This window comes from Oryx dammah, unplaced genomic scaffold (genome assembly GCF_014754425.2).
Source record: "Oryx dammah isolate SB20612 unplaced genomic scaffold, SCBI_Odam_1.1 HiC_scaffold_27, whole genome shotgun sequence".
In the NCBI taxonomy this organism is placed as follows: Eukaryota; Metazoa; Chordata; class Mammalia; order Artiodactyla; family Bovidae; genus Oryx; species Oryx dammah.
Genome location: NW_024070211.1, coordinates 8,732,737 through 8,736,906, shown reverse-complemented (window position 1 = coordinate 8,736,906; position 4,170 = coordinate 8,732,737).

Here is a 4,170-nt window from a genome sequence, read left to right as displayed (position 1 = left end):
CGGGGCGGGACGGGCGGGGGCGCTGGGTCCGGCGCACGGCGGCGCTGCTGGCTCGCGAGTGCAGGGAGGGAGGCGCGCCGGGCCCCCTGCTCCACACACCCTGCCGTCCGGCGGTGTCTCCTTCCTTCACTTTCCTCTCCCCGAACGAAACCGGGCCTCCGCGTCCCGCCTAGCCTGGAGGAGCCCGGGAGCACTTCCAGGCCGAGCATCGCGAGAAGGAGATGCGAGGGAAGCCAGAGGCGGGCCGGGTACCCAGTCTCCCTGCATCCCACCCTGCCTCTTATCCGACCTGCTTTCTGAAATGTCTCCAGTCATCGCGAAACAGAAAACTACCCAAGTTCAGCCCTCCCTGTTTCTCTCATGGTCCTGCTGGAAGGCCACCTCTGCAGATTCATTAGGGACAGGAGCTACCTGTGTAAGGACAGACGGGCGCAGCGCTGAACCCTCACCTGCGGGGCCCGAGTTTCTTCACCTGTAGGGAGGATTCAGAGAGGCTCTTCTGTGGGTTGGTTGGTGTTGTTCAGTCGCTCAGTCGTGTCCGACTCTTGGCGATCCCATTGACGCCAGGCTTCCGTATCCTTCACCATCTCCCAGAACTTGCTCAAACTCATGTCCATTGAGTCGGTGATGCCATCCAATCATCTCATCCTCTGTCCCCCCTTTCTCCTCCCACCTTCAATCTTTCGCAGCATCAGGGTCTTTTTAAATGAGTCAGTTCTTCGCATCAGGTGGCCAAAGTATTGGAGCTTCAGTTTCAGCATCAGTCCTTCCAATGAATATTCAGGGCTGATCTCCTTTAGGATGGACTGGTTGGATCTCCTTGCAGTCCAAGGGACTCTCAAGAGTCTTCTCCAACACCACAGTTCAAAAGCATTAATCCTTCGGTGCCCAGCCTTTTTCATGGTCCAACTCTCACATCGATAAAATGACTACTGTAAAAACCATAACTTTGACTATACGGAAATACCCAGGTGGGTGGGGGTGGCAGCCCCCAGGCACAGGGCAAGGCTGGCTGTGAGTTACCCTTCTCCCCTGCTGGACCTGGCCTGGCCACTGGAATGGTTTTTCTGGAGAACAACACTTAGGGGAGGGCCTTGGGCATAGAGGTGGGTGGAGTTTGAGGAAGTACTTTCAAGTCCTCAAAAATCTTGGTTCCACTGGGCCTCTTTTCTGTTATATCAAGGGCCCCAGGATCCCAGGGGTGGCTGTGCCTGCACTTTCCCACGAGAGGGCAGCAGCTGCCAACACCTCTGGACAGGAGCCCAGAGTCTGGGGAGCAGCCCTGCAGTCTGTGGAGATGACTGCCAGCCCCAGGGCAGGGCACCACCCAGGTCTGGGATGTCAGGGGCGATTTAGCGGGTACTTAGCACCCACTGTGTGCTGGACTTGGTGCCATGAAATTCATGCCATCCTATTTCATCCTCAAGCCACCCAATGAGGCTTGTTTGCCTTATTTTAAAATTGAGGACCCTGGGAATTCCTTAGAGGTCCGATGGTTAGGGGGCTTCCCAGGTGGCTCAGTGAAAAATAATCCTCCTGCCAATGCAGGAGATGCAAGAGATGTGAGTCAAGAAGATCCCCTGGAGTGGGAAATGACAACCCATTCCAGTATTCTTGCTTGGAAAATTTCATGGATAGAGGAGCCTGGTGGGCTACCGTCCATGGGGTCGCAAAGAGTCGGCCATGGCTGAGCACACAGGCACACACCCCAGTGGTTAGGACTCTGTGTGTTCCCTGCTGGGGCCCAGGTTTGCTTCCTGGGCCAATAACTAAGATTCTGCAAGCCACACAGCAGGGCCCAAATAGTAACAATAATAAATTAAAATTAAAAAAAAAAAAAATTAAAATTGAGGAGCCTGAGCCCTGACACCCAGGTCTATCTGAGTCCAAATCTCTTGCCATGCTGCCTCTCAGGGATGATCCAGCTGACTGAGTGGTGGGAGTGGCACTGGTCTCTACTGCCACTCTGTCCTTCATGGGTAACCAGCCATGACAGTGCCTGTGGGCAGGGTCCTGCCTTCCTAGTGCCCATAAGTGACCTGGCATATAGTGGGCACTCTCATGTCTTTCGAATGACTGACACCCAGGGACCAAGAGTTGTGGACCCTGGACCCAGCCCTAGCCCAGCTCTCTGGCCCCCCATCCTCCGAGGGACCCACAGAGGCCTGGCATCTGGTGGTGGCTTCTGAAGGCGTCCAACTGTGCCACTTCCAACTCATTATTGCTGATGTTTGGGGACACCCTGCAGACGACAGATGCTATTAGAAAACCAAATTCCGTTCTTTCAGGAAGCAAAGCTAACAGCACAAAGCAGGTTGCGGGGAAGATTGATGAGTCAAGGCCTCTGGAAAATAAATGAGGGATGTTTTCTTCACCAAATCACTTTTACTTATTACACTTGCTTTTTGTTAAAGACACAGGACCCCACTGGTCTCGGTGGCCCAGGGCTGGAGAGACGTGACTGAGATTGGGAGGGGGCATGTCTCTCAAAGCTGTGGGGTTTCTGGGCAGAGGGGGAGTAGAGAGGGGTGGACTTACAACATTTGACTCAAATCAGTGAAACTCTGGAAAAAGGGTCAATCTTGGGATCCAGCTCTGGGGAGACATCAGCTCTGGCCTTGGCAGTGTCCCGCTGGTGGGCACCCTTCCCAGGAGGGCTTGCCTCCAAGCCAAGGACCAGGGCAGAGCAGGACAGAGCCTTGAGAGATTGGGCCATCAGGGTGGCGGTAGCCAAGGGCAGCCCTGCAGGAGCTCTTTGGCACCTCCCGTGTGGGCAGGGTGATATTTGGTGGTAGCAGCAAGTGGAGACTGCACCAAGGTACGTGGCATGTTGGTCATATCCTTCTCACCCATTAGCAGGGAAATCACTCATTCACCTACTCAACAAATAGTTACTGAGGGTCTTCTATGCTCTGTTCTGGGCACTGGAGAACCATCAGAATCTCTGATCTTTTTTACTGAATTAAAATTGTAATTAATTTTTAGAAAGGAAGATCTTGAGAAGGATCCTGGTATTGGCAGTGAGACACTGAGGGTCTATGATCTCAGGTCTAAAGAGAAAGAGTAGGCTAGCCAATGGTTAGCCTCCCAGCCGCCACTTGACATTTGTTTCAGTTCATTCCAGGAGGACGGAGAAGGGCAGGGAGGCAGGGAGCGTCTCAGCAAAGCTGGCTTCAGCTCTGGTCATCTCACCTACCCACTGCATTTAAGGATCTCCAGGTGAAGAGTTTCAAAACATAAGGCACCTAGTCCGTCACTCAGGAGAAGGGAAGTCATTCCAGGTTCCCAGAAATCTCCTCAGAGCTGAGAGTGTCCAGGGTTTCAGCTGAGCTTTTCAGGCCAACCAGCAGTTACTTGGTCAGTCCTGCGGCCTTGACCCCATCTCTGGGAAGGGCTACAGTCAGAGGGAATAGGGAGAGTCTAGCCCCCAAGCCTTTGGAGGCACAGTTAGATAGCGAAAAGAAGGCCCCTGGGCTCACTGATTCTAGGAGCGAAACTGGTGTGGCAGCATCTCTCCTGGGCTGGACAGAGTGAAGGCTGGACACACAGCAGATCCATTCCTATTGCAGCCACCAGCCCCGAGAATTGCTCCTCGGCCTGTCGTGGCTTCCCTTGGTCTCAGCTGCCCCTGAGATGTGCCTGTCATGGCAAGTCCATCTCTAGCCCGCATCTCTCCAGGGCCGATGTGAATCAGGTGGACAAAGTTCATTGGTTCCCCAACCACGGCCCAGTCAGCCCGGCTCCTCTTGTTCAGCTCGGATTTGTCTACCGTGCAGTGGCCGGGTTTGTCCCAAATTCCATCATGTTCCCTGATGGTTCCAGGCTGACTGATCTGCCTGGGACCCCAGAGGGTTCTTGCTCTGATGCCCAGCCTGTCCCCTCCTCACTCCCCTCAGATGTGAAAACACCCTGGGTGTACTCAGCTGAACAGGTCTAGAGCAAGTAGAGTCCTCGGAGCCCTTAGCTGAGCAGGGAAGGTCAGCATCTTGGACCCCGAGAGACTAGCAGGGTCAGGGAGTGGGGTGGGCAGGCCGGCACAAGGTTCTGTCTCCCACCGACTTGGAACCCTGTTCTGCTCTGGCTTCGAGTCATCTGGCTGCAGCTGGTGGGGGGCTTCCCACTCCACGCCCGCCAGGGTGGAGTTTACGGGCTCACTCCTCAATGCAGTGG